Here is an 18,260-nt window from a genome sequence, read left to right as displayed (position 1 = left end):
CTGGGCTCATCAACACGCATTGTCAGTCAAGTCATGTGTGAATCCAGCAGCAACAGAAGACACAGAGAGATTTTTTTTACATACAGATGTAGCTTTTTAGAGTTAACTTACTTCTCCAAAGAAGAAAACTTGAAAACAATTAACTTTTTTGACATCTCTGCCCTTAAGAGATTTTAAGGCATATTTGTCTTTGTTAATTTGGATGAAAGAATCTGCAAATAATAAGGATTTCATTTCACTGAATTAGGTTTACTTTGACAGGCAGCGGTTTGGAAAACAAGAATATGTCGCTGTAGCTCAGTAAACACTGATTCCACAGAGATTAAAACACAAAAAAAAGCCTTCTATGTGAACGATTTCATACATTAAATACATTAAAATACAAATAAAAAAGTATAACAACAAAACAGAACAAGAAGTTACAGATGTGATTTGTCTAATATTGATAAGGAGAGAGTTCCAGAGTGTCAGGGCTTTAATGGCAAGGGCTCGCTATAAGATTTACCTTAACACGGTCTACATATGTGAAATTTTTTGTGAATTTGTTTTTGCTCGTATTGTCCAAACAAATCGTAACACAATTTGGCGACACAGCACGTGCAAACTTCACCAATTAAAATGTAAGTTCTTGTTTGTCATGGACTCCAGTGACCACACTCAGGCGGGTGAAACTCCCCGCTCCGACAAACTCATCCCACACGATCGATGGCTGCTGTGACAACAGCTCCTCTCGTCACAGGCTGGAGAACAAGCTGTTGTGAAGGTCTGAGCGCGGGAGATAGGCCCCGCAGGGGAGGCTTGATTTACGAGCCCGAGTCAAGATGGAGGCACGGTCGCCCACGTACTGTAGACGGCCTTTCTGCCGCATCATTCTCCCTCTCCCTGCCTCCCTGCCACTTTACTTGTCCTCCCTCCAGTGCCTATTTGCCTGTCTGTTGACAGCCGGAATGGGCTGAAATGACATATCACTCAGGAAGAGAGGGGGGGGGGGGTTACCAAACCCAACAACATTTCATTATGTTCTTTACTTTCAGTTTGTGGCGGGAGGTGAAATCCTAAATGTCACTTCAAGCTGGTTTTAGTTATTTATTAATTTTTTTTTTTTTACAAACTACCCCCAGAAGATACTTGTCGATGCTAAGATAAGTGACGTAAGAGAAAGACTTTAATTTAATGTGCCATGCAGCTGTCGACCACTGGTGGTGAAGTGAACTGTACTGACAACACAAACGCCCCGAGGGAAGACACACAACACATTACTTTGTAGGGTGGACACATCACCTTCAGGTGATCCCAGCACTCCCGTGGTATCTCTCGTGTTTGGCAAATATTGCATCATTTGGTACTAAATCGGCACATTTTGGCCGTTACGACGTTGACCTTGTTCTCGTATTTCAGCTGATTGCATGCAAAAGTGGAAATATTGCATGATGCGCTGAGAAAAGGCGTTTTTTTTCTGCTTCAGGTTCTGGTTCACTCCCGCAGACACCGTCATCGCCGTCGTCGCACAGCCGCGACTCACAAATCTGCTGATTATATATTGGATTAAACGATTAATTTTTGAGCTTTAAAATGTCAGAAACATCTTAATTTACAGCGACGTGAAACAAAGAAAAGCTTGTAAATCCTTTTCAGTTGATTTCCTCAACGTTGCCTTCCTTATCTTATACATATAAGATAAACTCCACCAAATTATTTAATCTACTTATTTTCTATTTTAATAGCTTAAAGATATTAAGCCTATAGTGAAACACATTTCATTTATTTCATTAAATTAGCTCGGCATTTATCGATTAAATCAATTTACGGTCAGAAAAATAATCAATCGCTGGGTTTTAAGGGTGTTTAAGCTGTAACTCCAACATGTGTATCACATGTCTTTTGGACTTAACTGGCAGCGTGGGAGATAAAGAGTGTGGACAGATCGAGCCACTGACTGCAACCGAAGTGAAGAAGCAGCCAAAGTACTTAAAGTGTAATAAAAGTGAAATGTGAGCCAAAATGGCATTTTAAACACCTTGAAGGAATCTAAATCAGACGTGTCATCCGCCTCGTCATATTCTGGTGGTTGTCCAAAAACCAAAGTCTTTGCAACATACAGTATACAGTTGAACTCCCATCCCCCTCTTTAATTTACCGGCTGCTGCTGCTGCTGCTGCTGCTGCTGCTGCTGAGCAAGTTGAAGACACCCTGCCTTCCATCCCTCTCTCCTGAGCCGTATCAATATTCATGGGTCTGCCGGGTGCGTTTGTGGGATGGCTGTCTCATTAGCCTTTGATCCCCTTGCGCAGGCCTTGTCGGAGTGTTGTTGCTGCGCCAACAACAGAGCGCCGTTTGAAGTGCAGAGGGAACAGCTGCCTGCATTGATCTCCATACACTTTCTTTGCTATCCACACGCCCGTCCGTGGATACACAGATGCTGCTGCCCACAGGCACATGAATACATGCATCGACTACACAAGGCTGACCTCCACTGCGAGCGCGCGCACAGTGAGTGCAGAGTTTCTCTTCCTCGCACATTATACATATATATACATATGTTATAGTGGCTCAGAACGATATACTACAAAGTGTTGTGTTATTTTAGGGCGTGTCTAAAATAATGGCTTGATGACACACCAGAGTCAGTCATCGGCGTGGTTTGATATGGTTTTCCATTACTATACCTCCTCAACGTGGGCGGAGTTGTCAAAGCGACAAACGAGTGACTAGTGGCTTGTAAAGCAGTCGTTTTTTGGAGTAAATGAATCATTAGAATCAGTTCATTAAAAAGATTTGTTTACAGAATTGTTCCAGTAGTACTTCCGGCATGGTCACTGAACTGAAATACAGCGGCAGCGGGTTGTGAGCGGTAGCCGCTTTCGGCAGTTTCAACGTTAAGTTTTCAGGATTTTTTAAGTTCGGCATTGTTCGGTTCGATTCTTGTGCCGGACGCCGCACTCGTGACCCTTCCTGTGGCGACACTCTCTGACCAATCAGTGGACGGCAGTCTGACGACGTCACAGTTTAGTATCGGCTCAGTTCGCTTGGAAAGCTCGCCAGAGCAGGTACTAAAAAAAAAGCACAGGGTACCAGGTACTATCGCTAAAGGAAAAGCGTGTGCGGGGTCCCACCGTGCTGGGACTTGGTAGTGGAAAAGCGCCTGAAAAGGGTGGTTTACCAGCTCACTTGTGAATAACGGCACTGTCTTTGGTTTGCAAACTAAACACTACATGCAAAATACATCTTCCCTCGATGCAAAAATAAGCTCTGGCACTTTCTGTTAAAATGAAGAACAGAAAGAAGAGCAGACTCCTACTGTCACAGCGTGACGCTGCACAGGCTGCTGGTGTGGAGACAGAGGGGAAGAGAAGGCAGGGCTGAATCTAAACCAGCTCTGTGTTTGTGTGTGTGTGTGCCGCATGTTGTTAAACTGCTCCATAAAATATCATGCCTGTGCCTTTACTTTAATATTATGTACAGACACGGACAAGCGGTGAAGTTCACCTGCTTTGTTCCCTACGTTTGTGCGAGCAGAAACACACCCCCTGCGTTTCAGACTTGATAATGTCGTATTTTAAAAGCCTATAAGCCGGCGAGGTGGTTCGTAACACATTTTCCGACAGAGTGACAGAAGACATGATTTTATTGTTCTGCTTCGGCGTATTTAATCGGATATGTGGCGTTGAAACAAGACATCGACAATCGATCCCGTAACCTTTAGGCCCTAAACTCTGTTGAGCCGCTACAGCCTCTCCAACGTCAATATCTGCACACGTTACGAGTCTTGCATTGAAAACTGAATATGTTTAGGATTTGCACAGTTGCTCAGACAGGGGAAAACATTTTCACCAACGTCTGACATGAGATTCAAGATAATAATGGACAAATCACAGTATTCATTCTTATATCGCACACTTAATGAGTTGCAAGGCAAGAAGTTATGTGTGAATTACGCGTCACCTTCATAATTAGACCTTATCAACAGGTTTTATGCAAATCAGAGCATTTGAAAGGAAAATTTCAGATGAGGATACTGAGGGGAAAGTGCAAAACCCTTAAATTAATATGCAATTACTGGAGCAAAATGGCTTTTTGAAAGCGAGGCTTTGGAAAATTATGGAAATTACAGTATTAAAGCACTTTTTCGTGCCAAAAATAGTCGACGTGGCGAGTGTGTTCTGTTCTTTTTGAAATTTTGAACATGTTCTTCACTGTAATCCACTATCATCTCAGCCACAGAACACATTTATTTTTTATTTTTTTTACTTTTTGAATTTTTCATGAATCCTCAAAATAAACGACACACTTTGAATCAGACTGGCACAAAAACAGATCACAGACATCACTCGCGGTTCACTTCCTCTCTCTTATATATTAAACATTTCCCTCTGTGGAAAAAGGTCCAGCTAGTATGACATCACGACACCTGCACAAAGACAAGCCTCTGCGCTAGAGTCCACTCAATAATTCTGCTCTGTGTTCTCAAACAGTCTCTGCTGCATACTGATAAAAAAAAAAGAAAGAAAAAGATTTAAGAGCACACACTGGCCTGGACTTGTCCCCCTGAGGACAGGTTAGAAGATCAATACTGCAAATGTGCCTGATAACATTAGAGCGTCCTTAATGGCACTAATGAAGAGAGCGGTTGACACACACTTAGGAGACTTAGGTCAGAGGAAGTGTGAGTCTGTTAGCGGCGGCGTGGCTTTACACACTGCTTTCAGGTAACCGTCTCATTGTGAAGACACTATTTTTTTTTTTTAAATCGTTCTCCTTCACTATTTATAACGCATTACGATGATAATATAGAGAAAGTAACAGCTGTCAAAAGGCAGAACAGAGTAGAAGCTCATTTTGACAGGATGTTCTCATGCTCTGCACATGTGTATGAATGTATACGTGTGAATAGAAGGATGGACACAAGAGAACAGAAAGAAACAACATCTGGTTCATGATCACAATGAACTTTTTCATTCTCTTTTGAATCTGTGCTGCGAATGAGTCTGACAGGGAACATTATCACACACTGAATGACAAAGAAAACTACATCTGAGCCGAATCACTGCTGACATTTGGATGAAATAGACTCTGTTGTGCTCACACACACACATTCACACACATACAGTGCAACCTTATGCTGTAAAAAGATTGTACTTGGCAGGATCTCACACACACACACACACACACAGACACTCTCTACTTAACACCCTCCTGCTCCTGCTGCTGCTGCTCTACCATCCTGATAAAGATGAAAAGGAGGAGAGGCTCAAAACGGAGACAGTGAGAGGTAACGTACCTCAAAGCAGATGTCTGGGGTGGGTGGTGGGGGTAAATTTCTGCAGCTGCTGGGATGGATGCTGTGGTGAGGCGGGCTGGCCGGCTGGTGGGCAGGCGGGCGGGCGGGACTGGAGACTTCTCCTGGTCTTCTTCCTCTCCGCGTCTTCTCTGGGATGGAGACTCAGGAGGAGAGCTGCTCCTCCACTTGCCTCCTCCCTGCCTCTGCCTCTGCCTCTGGCTCGCTCTGCCTCTGTCTCAGCCCCCCTCACTATCATACCTCCCATTCTGACCCTCCCTCCCCTTTTTTTTTTTTTTTTTTTTTATTACTCCTCCCCTTTTCTAACCTGCTCCCTCTTTACTCTCATGTCTCCCACACTTTCTACTCCTCAGATTTAAGGATTGTTTTCCAGCTATTTCTACACATCATGAGCTGGAAAACAAACAAGGATTTAAAGTTTTCTGTTTTCTGTCTAATTGTAGAATACTGAAGACTATGGCCTCAACTGAGTGAAATTTGGACCATTTTATCCAAATAATATCCTTAATTTGTATATTTTGCTAAAAAAAAAAAGAGGTAATGTCAGCGTCTCACTGAGTGAGTGACTGAATGCTGACGATGGTCCAGTGTTGTTCAGCTTAACCGAGTTAAAGGTCACAGTCATTTATTGATAAGTGCCACAGAGGAGCCGGTGATTTATAATATTTATTGCAGAAGAATGAGGCTGAAATCTAATATGTTATTCATAGCTTTCCCTTTCAGTCTCGGTGATGTTAGGAGCGTGGACTAATGAATACTGACGTGAATAGAAAGGCACTCATAGTACGGCGAGGTGACATTATATCACCCAGCTGAGCGACTCCACTACTGACTGATGAATAAAGTTGATTTGTTACCTGCCCTTTATTGTAATAAGATTGGCGTCAGATGACCACTCATGGATTCCTCAGCACTGGCCAGTTCCCAGTCTTTTTCCCTCTCTCTCTCTCTTTCTCTACCCATTTTTTTTTCTTCCCCTTTCTCCCATCGAGAGCCCTCCTCTGCCTCTGCCCCTGTTTCCATAGTGACACTTTCCCGACTCTGGCTCGACATAATCAAGCAAACGGGATAGCGGTGGGGGTTGGGGGCGAGAGAGGGAACTGGGAGCGTGTTTTTTGGACGTGTTGAAGGAATGGCCAAGATAACGACGATAGATAAAGGGGCAAATTACGAATAAAAGGAAAATAAAGACGGTTTGTCGTGGGAAATTGTTTTTCGGCTCGTTCAGCTCAGGTGCTTTCAAAAACCTTGACATATGGCTGAAATAATTATCGTGCTCATCAAATAACGAGATGGCCACTTGTGCTTTGTGGAGATGCTCCCAACAGAGCAGAAATGAATTATGGGACTGCTTTGATCAACCTGAATGTTAATGCAAGTGGTGCTCAGCATGGTAGCCGGTGTAAACCGCCTGAAATACTGGAATAAAATACAGGACAACAATTCCACACTTTTAAAAGATAAACTCTGAAGTTTAGACACATTGAAATCTTAATTTCTAAATAGAGTGTCTGAGATTCATGTTCAAACTCCCCATCATGTCACCCACTGGTGTGTTAACTGAATTTTTGAAGCCTCCAGTTGTGGATTTGGTGAAGAGCGGAAGGTGGGCCTGACTATTTGACAGTACTCACACAGCATTAATGCAACATTACAGCTTTTCTTAGTATTTGTGTGTCAGGGTGTGGCTTCCTCTGCTGCATGTTCACCTGCAGATTTCGGCTGAAATCCACCCATCAAGGCGATGAAGGTCAACGAGTTGACGTCATGCAACAGAACCAGAACCATAGCAATGCCATTTTGGCCATTTCCACAGACTGACATAAGAGTATAACTGACTTCTTTAATGTTATAAACCAGGCAATTCATGAAAGGTCATAAAAGGGACAGTCAAAGGAGAGAAGATAGAGGTGGATCACTGGAGTAATGGGAATCTACGGGCAACAGATTCTGCTTATATAATGACTTCTTCATATCAGGCGTAGATTCCAACGCTAACTAACTTTTATAACCACGTTCATGCCTTTTCTAAGAAAGGTTTATTAAAGTTGAAGATCTGATGTCTGAACACAGCAGAATAATGTTCACTCCTGCTGTTTCGATACTTGTGAAATGCACCATTGGTGTCATTACTGAACGAAGGACTTGGACCCAGTAACAAGACTTGGGAAACAAAGTAAAAAACACATTTATTTTGAAAGTGCAACGAAAAACCACTCTTTCGAGGGGAAAAACTACTAGCAAAAACAAGGGCTAACAAAGCTAATACTTAAAATACTCTTTGGAGGGAAGCTAACAAACAAAAAACACTCTTTTGAGGGAAAAACTACTAGCAAAAACAAGGGCTAATAAAGCTAATAAATAAAATACTTCTTTGAGGGAAGCTAACAAACAAAACCACTCTTTTGAGGAAAGCTAACAAAACCACTCTTTCCAGGAAAGCTAACAAACAAAAAAACTCTTTCGAGGGAAAAACTACTAGCAAAAACAAGGGCTAATAAAGCTAATAAATAAAATACTCTTCTGAGGAAAGCTAACAAACAAAAAAACACTAATTCGAGGGGAAAACTACTAGCAAAAACAAGGGCTTGACAAAGCAGCAAACAAAAAGTACAGAACCTGACGAGACAGGGGCATGGAGCGAACGCTGACAAATCTTGACAAGACAATCGTACAGGGGTTACACTGGTTCACGAGGCAAGACGAACTGGCAACAGACAAAAAGGGAGACGCAGACCATATATACACACACACACAGTAATGGGAAACAGGTAGAAACAATCAGAGCGGGGAAGACAATCAAGACTGGTGGGAAAAACACAAGGGGAAAGGGCAAGTTACCAAAGTGAAATTTCAAAATAAAAGACAACGTTGACACAAGACAACTACTAAACACAACCAGCTTTCTTGGTCATGACGGTGTGAGTCATGTGACGTCCAAAGTCCTGTAACATTTACTCCGTTTACTTCAGTCCTGCACTTGATGTTGATATTTTTGTATCATCATCGGTCCAAAAACATGCAGATTTGGGGATTAGGTGAATTGGACACTCGAAATTGAGCGTATGTGTGAGTGTGAGAGTGGATGGTTGTTTGCCTCCATGTGATGGAGTGGCGACCTGTACCCTGCCTTTCAAACCGGTGCCCTCCGCGACCCTCATGTGATGTGGAGGATAAAGTGGTAGCTGATGGATGGATGGACCTGATTCATTGTGACCAACTAGTGTCTTTCCCTGTCCCCGCCGAGATCTAACGACTCTGAAACTTCCAGTCTGTTTATAGCATCAGCCAGCCCCAGCAGCCTTAATATCCACCACACTATTGTTCCACATTTTTTCCCCATTCAAGTTACTTAAATTTCAACCCTGAATTGAACCTCTGGCTTCAGGCTTTTGGGTCCTAACTTTGGACAATATTTGACAAAACGCACATCACGTTGTACTGAAAAAGTACTCGTGTTATAAAGTGAATAGTAGGCTAATGAATACTGCACACAGTTAGGCACTCTCATGCCACCATTACACATGTCCTAGATTGTAGCTCCATATAAAGTGAATGAATGAATATCTTTATTTCAGTTGCATTCATATAATAAATAAACATAAAAGCGAGATCCTTTAACACGAATGCACCAATAACTGATAAAGAAATAGGCCTATGTTGTACAATACAAGGAAAATACTGCGTCCAAAGGGAGTGGAAATGAACCAAATGTTTCATTTTACACATCCAGTCTCTGGTACGCTAAGTACCACAAGGCAGGACCACTGACATGGATATCGACTCTCTATCTTGGGCAACAAAGTGAGGAATGGGGTAAAACACAGTTGGAGTCCGAACATGAATTATATATCACTCTTACATTGTGGTGGATACAGATCATTCATTTCACGCTGATAAATCCTCCAAAAGGAAGAGCTGGTCCTCTGTGGACGTGAATCGACAAATCTGAACAAAATAAAGGTTAAACTACCGGCCTTGATTTATACACAGCGGTGAGTCTCCTCAAGAAGGGTGAGAATGATTGTGTCGGCGCAGATCATCATTTTGTTGCATTAATCACCGCTGCATGAGATTACATCGACTGCTGCCCTTCCTGTGTGATCAATGAGCGGCAGCGTCGTGGCTTGTGAACTTTCTAATTCTCTATTGATTTCCCCGAGCTGCTGCGCTACTTGCCCAGCCTCGCCATGCCGGGAAGGTCAGATGGCGGGGTCGGCTGTTTGCGGCCCCTGGCAAAGAGTCGTTATTAAAAGGACACTTCTGCAGGGGTGGAGACCTGGGGAGGGGGCTTATGACACTCAAAAGAAGGCCGCTGACTGCTCCTCTAAGTGTTAAACGATGGCCTCGCTGATCAGAGGGTGGCTCAGCCGCTGATGTCCTCGAGGAAACCGCATGGTGCATTCACACCTCGTCCACTGAGAGCAAATTAAAAGGTCTTTATTGGTGAACTGGGAAGCAGCGATAAAGAGCGCGATACTGCGCGACCACTTTAGAGAAAGTCTTTCACAGCATTTAAAAGAGGGAGAAATTTTGCATTCGCTGCAGCACAACCAATGAAATATGTGGGTTTTTTTCCCCCCTGAGGAGACAGCACAGTTTTTTTTCCTTTTCAGTAATGAGCTTTGTTTTCCAGACATTTCGGAAGATATGAATATGCATCATGTTGTCCAGTAATTCCGCTAATGGCCCCTTAGCACAGCAGCCACTTTGACTTGTTTCAGCAGCAAAAGCACAGGTGTTGCTGATCACACGGACGATGGCTCAATTCACCTCGTGCAAGTCGGGGCGGTGCGACAGTGACCCAGCATGCACCCTCGAACATGGTCTCAGCTGTCATTCATTTGATTATATACACAACTGTGACCTACAGTGGCGTGCATGGCGGCACACTTGGCCGAAGTCACTCATAGGGTTTTCCATTACACCTACATTTAAAAAAAAAAAACCAGAAGGTTCCCCCTAGGTTGTCCTGTGGTTGATATGGAACATTTTCCTCACCTTCATACAACCTTTAGAGAACATTCTCAAAAGGTTCCCAGTATCAGGCTGAACAAACACTGGATGTGGACTCAAAAGCACAGCTCAACAGCAGTCTCGGTGTGAAGGGGAAAAAAAACAAAACCCTTTCACTGGTCTCGAACAAAAGCAGGTATCCAAAAGCACAAGGCAACAAAACATACCGAAACACAAAAGGCTACTAGTTACTACAGATAATGACAAGGATGCTTACCGGTCGGGGAACAGACACAGGTGGAGGGATAACGATGACGGTAAACAGGTGAAACACATCAGGGTAATCACAGAGGAGGGAAACTTTACAGGAAGCAGACTCTGAAACCAGAGGCCATGGTAATTATTTCAAAATAAAACAGGAAACAGAACACAGGACTACTTCAGAACGTTCTCTTTAGGTTCCCAGAACGTTCCCCTAACGTTGCTTTGTCACAACCTTCAAACATTAATTACGGTATACACATATTGTGTGGAAACCACGGAGCAACCATTGGAGAACGTTTCAGTTTTTGGTTCCCTCAACGTTTAGGGAACGTCGGGCTCCTACCTGACCCTGAGGGAATGTTCTCCAAGCGTTTTTTTGGTTTACGTTCTAACTAACCTGAGGAGAACCTCAGATAAAACCACGGAAATGCCAATGCCTAATATAAATGCACTTAAACATAACTATCCCTTCAAGGACCTTTACATTTGAAGAATGCATCTTAAACAGTTTTCATTTATGTTATTCATTATTTGTTTTTACTTGGATTGCCAATATGTGGTCACTTTTACATATTTAGAAAAAGAAAATGACACACCCTCTCTCTCTCCCTCTCTCTGTATTAGCAGTCCAGATTGGACGTTAGCTTTGCCCCCTAACTGCCGTGTTGGCAACAACATCCCTATCTTTCAATTTGGTGATAGCTCTGCCTATAAAAGAGTGCTACCTGCAGCCAAGCACAAACTTGTCTGAGAGATTTATGTCTCCCTAACTCTAAATTCCAATCTCAGCCTGTTAGTTATCCCTGGCTTTAGTTTAGTTGGCAGAATGATTGACAGCCAGCTGATTGGGGAGCCATGGATTTCTGTGCCCTCAAGTCAAGATTCTGGAGGGATTCAACCAATTACTGCTCAAGGGCATCAAGACAAGGTGCAGAGGGTTGACGACCAGCGCTGGTTGTAGTCTAACCCCTCGTGGCGCTCGTGCACACCAGAGGGTGCAGTGCAGGATGCGGCAGAAAAGGAACTGCAGAGATTACGAGAGACAAATCAGACCCTGCAGGTTGTGTCTCTTGTAATTGGAAGAAGAGAAGGTTTTCACACTCAAGCAGCTGAAACAAAGGAAGAAGCAGGAGGTGAATGAAAAGCCCATTGTGTCACTGTCAGAAACACAGAGTATCTCAGCCACTGACGATACGGGCGTCTCTTCTTGGAAAGTACTGTCTTACGTTTCACTGATGAATCCCTCGGTTGACGAGTGCACCTGCAAACAGGACTAATTATGTCTTACAAAGCACAATGTGGACACATCCACCGGTAAAATACCAGGTTATTATAGTTCCTCTTTCCTTTTACAAGTATTTATATACATTTTGAACATTGACGTGTGCATTTGTGCTGCTGTTTTTATCAGTGAAGACCAGGAAGGGAGTAGAATTTAGCCACCAGGGGGCGACTCGACTGTACTGGTGGAAAAAAACTTCTGATTTCTCACTAGATTTATTTCAAATGCTAGTTTCGGGTTTTCTTCAACACGATTTTCATGTTGAATTTCAGGTTGTTGTTTTTTTACATTATGCTCCCATTTAGAGGATTAATAGATAATAGCACGTGAGAGTTTGCATGTCCATTTTTATATAGAGAGAGTGTATGCAAGTACTAACATTAACCTTAAACACTCTTATTTTAATACCATGTTTGGGGTCTTTCTTCAAATTATCTATGGTAAGATTAAATCAAAAAAGGTCTTTTAAACTGTTGTTTACTATTGACAACTTAATTGTAAATGAATTCAATTGAAATCAACAAAGACATAGCCCAGAGTGAAATGTAACGTCGCTCTAAGACTGTAAACATACAAGAATATAAAGAAATATAAAGTGGGAACAAAAAAGGAAATATATGTTAGGAAAGGACATTGAATACTCTAGTATGTACAGACTATACATAAGTAAGTATCTATATATACATACATGGACATTGTGCATTGAGAAACATTATTCTATCTGTTTCGATTATTATTTCGAGTTTTGTCATTTGATGTACTGTGACAAAGCCCTTTACACGAGTGTGAGTATGTACGTGTCCTTAAAAAAGTTCCAACAGAGGAGGGAGAGAGAGAGAGAGAGAGAGAGAGAGAGAGAGAGAGAGAGAGGGAGAGAGAGAGAGAGATTAGGCAGCAGTTTCCAACAAGATCATTCGGTTCAATCCACCAGCCACTTTAACTGTTGTGTTAAAAGCAGCACAGGCCACCTTGAGTTATTGCTGCATCCGGTAACATTCATTCCCAGTAACGTGCATGTGTGTGTGTGTGTGTGTGTGTGTGTGTGAGAGAGACACACACACACACGCACGCACACACAGAAGGAGAGGAGACACCTACTTGTAAATGATGTCTTTCATCTTTTGACTTCAGACGTGGCTGTCACCCACTTCCATTATACAGCGGGATGAAATGGGACACACAAAACAGACTGCATGATGTGTGTGTGTGTGTGTGTGTGTGAGAGAGAGAAAGAACAAAGGAAGCTGTGAAACGTGCACACACACACACACACACACACACAGACTCTTTCTTGTGTCACAATCACAGAAACAGTGAGAGGAATTACTCTCGTCTACGTCAACTTATGAGATTTTCAGCACAGATGTGGAGGATGGGAATGGTTGAGCGACGCTCTCGGGCTCAGCTCGCTCCACAAACACCACGACGGTGGTGCTCTTGAAGAAGCCACTTAAAGCCCCCCCCCCCAAATCGCTCCAGTGGAGCTCTGCAGTGGCCAACAGTATCAGGCAGCAGCCGCACCGACTGGATATCTGCATGAATTTGAAGCACGGGGTTGAAAGAGAGAGAGAGAGGCAGCATTTTTCTCAGGAAAAAAGAAATAAGAGTTCAGGCAGCAGCCAGAGGAACGGCAATCCATCTGAGCCAGGCCTGCAACGTGTGGAATAAGAGCCCCGCGAGCAAATTAAAGTGTGATAAAACAAGACGTTTATGTATTACAGTATTACAGCCAGCCATGCTCAACTTGGATATTCCGGCATAATTCCTTTTCACTGGCTCCCTTCAGAATTTTTTTCTCTTTATGTTTTCAGTGACAGCTCAGACAGCAGGCGGTGGTGATGGGCAAGTGAAATTGCTTTTGCACTGTGTCCAAAACTCCCATTTCCAGGTAGATTTTTCTGTCACAAGAGTAAACCCTTCATGAGCAATTCTCACTCGACAGATGCAGGGGGAAAAAAGTCCAACTGCAGACACTTTCTACCGAATGTTTCACACTGAAATCGCAAAAATGAATTAATTAAGGGTAATAATTCATTAATCGTCAGGATCTGGGAATCACAGTTGCCTTCAGTTACCTGATATACTTCAGTCTGTTGGTAGAGATAAGACGGATTCATTCGTAGTCTATCCAACGGCGAATGGCTCTTTAAACTTCCACCAACCACAAAAGTTTCCACATTTGTGCCAAGTAATTGTTGCATTTTTAATTTTAAATGTCAAAAATTGTACTTTGAAGTGCTCCAGTTTTATAGCCTTGAAAAAACGGATTTCATCTTTGGAGCCAAAGATAACATTTTACGTAACCTGACTAAACCAATCCATATACAATGACTTTTATTCACCTCTTTTGACTCCTTGGATTGCAAGATTTTATGGCAAAATTGATAATATATAGTAGTTGATGGAGATTAGTTTGCCAAGAGTGAAGCCTGTAATCTAAATTGTATTAATTTGCATGTACTGATTATGCACCAGCTTGATATGACTGCTGGATATTTTTAACAGACCAAAATCAAGTCCAGGGGAAAGCCTACAAAATGCACTTTTCTGCACGTTTCATTTACTTTTTCTTGCCTTATCAAAATTCATATTATTTAATACCTGAGGTAATCACCACTCCTCCGTGGTGCGAGCTGAGCCCGACGGAAGAAAAAAAAAACACATTCAGCCTAACCTGTGGTGCAACGGTATTTCACGGCAAATCACGAGTGTTAATCATCAGTCATTTGCTCGAGGACAGGGACGGAGGAGGGAAAAAAAAAGAGTGGGTGTCGGCATCCGGGGGTGGGGCAAAACTGATCTTAATGAGACCTGTGTGAGGAAGAGGATAAGCAGCAGCTCTTCACCTTAAAACGCTGCGACTGTGGGCGCCGAGATGGCTTCATTAAGGCCCCGGCAGACTTTGGGGGCTGTCACTCCTGAAAACGGCCAGAGCAGCAAAGGAATGGAAAACAACAACACAGTAATAACGTTGACATTTACAATAGGCGACAGATATCATATCCAATTTCTCCCTGCACACCCTTAATTCCTTTTTAATTGCTTTTCCGTGTTGGTTACGGGATAAGACTGTCTCTCTTCATTTAGTGGAGAGATGGGGGAACGTGGTGTGTGTGTGTGTGTGTGTGTGTGTGGGCGCTGATGGCTCATGTTGTGGTGCTGGTGGTGGATTCAGCAGCTATAGGGTTAGGGTTGGGGGGGCGGGGGGGCTGTTGGTTGCACGCCAGTTGCAAAGCCAGTACTGACATCACCGGTAGCGGTTTCAAAGAAATCAATGTGTGCAGTCAAAAGCTTTGATTAAGCACTTTACATGTCTGACTCTGGTTTGATGAAAGTTACAGATGGATTAAAGGAGCGATACGCATGACTAACTATAGCAGTGTATCGCCAGCAATTTGTAAGTTTACTTTTTGAATATGTGGGAAAGAAATAAGAAGAAGAAGAAGAAAATTTGCAAATTTGTGTTAATAGCGAGACCAGAAACACATGTATAGGGGGTTTACTTTTCCACCTATGATAATATAACGTGATCCAAAAGTAGTCCAATCTTTCAAGAACTCGTCTTCCATGACAATTGCCACCCCCGATGATGGCAAATCTTGGAAATAGGGGACGATAATTATCAAGAAAGAGCAGCACGGTGCTTCCCAATGTCCTAATTTTATTAGCAGATACCCATCCCGGAGGCAGCAGTAACCTAAATCTTTCCAATAGTTTACCAATAAAATTAGCCTTAATAATTTATGTCTGACATTTGTGATGGGTCGATAAAAGTGTTACAGTGATACAGTGTTTCCCCTCCGTTGTTGTCACATAAACAAAAGGAAATATTGGTCAAGCCCAGAAAACAGTGTCTAATATAATATTTATTAACTGGTGAATGTTGGCTGTATAAAATTGTAGTTCACTAATCTAAATTAAGCTATTGACCTAATAATCTGCATAAATAAACACGGAACAGGATCTTGAACTGCACGCCAACCAGTGCTAAGTATATCGGCGATCCATAAAGAAATACAGCACTTAATATTTAAAATATAGAGCTGTAAGTGACGGGAACCAAACATCATGGGTCTATTACTCTGCCGAGTGACTGACGGCACAGCCCAGTGCACCACATAACTTGGCAACCCTGGAGTTACTTTTATCCAGCAGAGTGTGTGGTGGTTAATCAAAGCCCATCATTTCCATAATTCATGGATGCCCATCTGTTTGCCACCTACTCCCAAGCCCAGTGCAGAATAAACAAATCAGAAGAGGGGCCGAGGGGCTATTTAATGACAGCGTCAGCCGTGGCTTGTGTAACTATAACCGTACACACGCACGCACGCACGCGCAAGTCTCGTCAGTCTTTCTGCAACACCATAATTCATTTCAAACAATATTCTTTAATCCATCTGCGGTGTAATATTTGCGTCTCACGGTTCCCTTCAGATCTCCATCCCCGACAGTTTGTCACTAAAGCCTTGTCACACTATGGGATTGTACAGATTTCCTCCTGATAATATCTAACCACTCTGATGTTATTGCAAACCCAATGGGCTGATTAAATCAGCAGCGCTCACGATAGGAAGCCGATAAAGCTTAGAGGGAAGTTGATTTGTTGTATGAATCAGGGATAATCTTACCTAACAAACGCTCCGGCGGCAAAGCAGCCAATAAAAAGCTAAATCTGACTCCTCCTGAGTGGCGTGCCGTGTGTTTTTTCCATATATTTTAGTGACACAGAAATCATTTCCATGCCACTATATGAAGCATTAATATCCCATTTTTTCCCCTCAAAGCTTCCGTCTCAAAGCAAACAAACAGAAAATGGAGCGCTGGTTAAAAAAGTGGAAAGATACTGCAGTGTTTTCGTGGCTGGAGGCTTGGTTGGTGCCTGCATGCTGAGAGCTGCTGTCACTTACTTAGGAGTTTTATTCTCTAATGAGCTATACTGTACAAAGGATCACCCAAAGTGATGCCTGCTTAAACACACACACACACACACACACACACACACACAGGCTATTAAATCTAATGATGGCACCATGTAAACATCAGGAAATGACTGTAGACAAAAAACAAAACCAAAAAAATGGTTTGGGTGGACTTAACAGCATTTAACGCTACAAACCTTCAAGTAGAGACTGGTGTGAGAGGGTCACAGATGTAATCAGAGCTGCTCTGACCCAGCTGTTGAGCTCCATTTAAAGTATTAAAGCTGGAATACACCGGAGAGACACTGAGGACAAATAACAATTCTTACAGAGGCGGGGGAAAAGAAGAAAAGATAAAAGAACCTGTGATAACCAAAGTTCTCCAACTCTGTAAAGTACCAAAAGTGTCTCTCCAAACTTGAAAAATAAATCCAAAATTGGGTCTTATTTGGAGAAACTTTTATTCCTCTCAGTCTCGGCAGAAAATGTGTCTGCCAACACAAAGGAGAGAGCAGGCAGAGGAGCCGCGAGTGCTTCTGACAGTTGCAGAAGTTGCAGGTAAAGACACTGCTGTGGCAGGCTTCATGCAATTCAGATACGTATTAAAAATGAAGTTGTTCTTATCCTTCCTAGATGGAGAGAAGGTCACCCGAGCTTTTATCTCTCCTCGTTTAGACAACTGCAAATGTCACGGCCACGTCATCCCCGCGTCGCTAACTATCTCGGCGAGCAGAAGCAGCTTTCCGCGACAGACTCCGCGCGTACATTTCACATTCATGCCCAAAGGTGAGCAGAGCAGTGTCTGCCATGGCTGACTGGTGACTACACAGTGAGTGTTTAAGATTGCCGAAGTGAAGGGTATGATTCCCGCCGAGTCCGCTATTGTTGGGTGCACTATGTCCGACAAAAGAAAACCAACCCCGGTTTCAAGCTGTTAGAGGTCACCGCGCCCTTTAAAGCCATGGAGATCGAGCATTAAGTCGCACAACTTGACAGACTAAATAAAACTGCCCCCTAGAATGACTTTTCACGAATATGGAAGACATTATTCCCACATCTTTAACTTTTTGACGTTTCCTCTTCTACTCTGGAGAATGCGAAAGAAACATGGAAAATAAAGAAGATATTGAATTGAATTCATGTGGGATTCCGTAGCTTGGACTCGCTTCTGTGCTCGATTGATGCAGTTGGTCAGGGAGATCAGATTCTTGATCGGCTATGCTTACAAATCCGATTAAACAGGGCTTTTGATTCTGTTTCAACTGCTGCATGATGGGATTGCGTGATATCACGCTACCAGAGCTCTATGGGGAGCGTGACCTTGGCTGCGAAGTGATTGAGCTAACTAGCATAAAACTAGCACCTGTTCCTATATTTGCATCGTTATATTCCTTGACCATGTGGAGTAAAAGTAACGTTTTTTTTCCACTCGGTCAAACCCAAAACTGCACAAACATAATGTGTGACAGCGACACACTGTATGTAAAGCTGTCGAGTTAGCATATGCAGCTAACTTAGAGCTACCTGCCTCTAGCGAGCAATG

At 42.9% G+C, this 18,260-nt stretch overlaps 1 long non-coding RNA gene across 1 annotated transcript in view; it reads right to left on the bottom strand.

The window, feature by feature from the left end:
• The window catches only part of LOC122765969, a 48,842-nt gene extending 43,447 nt beyond the window's left edge, over positions 1-5,395 (bottom strand). The window contains exon 1 of the long non-coding RNA XR_006360029.1: positions 5,279-5,395. This is a non-coding gene — a long non-coding RNA (uncharacterized LOC122765969). The remainder of the gene's footprint in view (positions 1-5,278) is intronic.
• Positions 5,396-18,260: the final 12,865 nt, after the last annotated feature.

This window comes from Solea senegalensis, linkage group LG3, assembly GCF_019176455.1.
Source record: "Solea senegalensis isolate Sse05_10M linkage group LG3, IFAPA_SoseM_1, whole genome shotgun sequence".
Taxonomy (NCBI): Eukaryota; Metazoa; Chordata; class Actinopteri; order Pleuronectiformes; family Soleidae; genus Solea; species Solea senegalensis.
The sequence above is the reverse complement of the archived record's forward strand: the minus strand, read 5'-3'. Positions and strand labels throughout refer to the sequence as shown.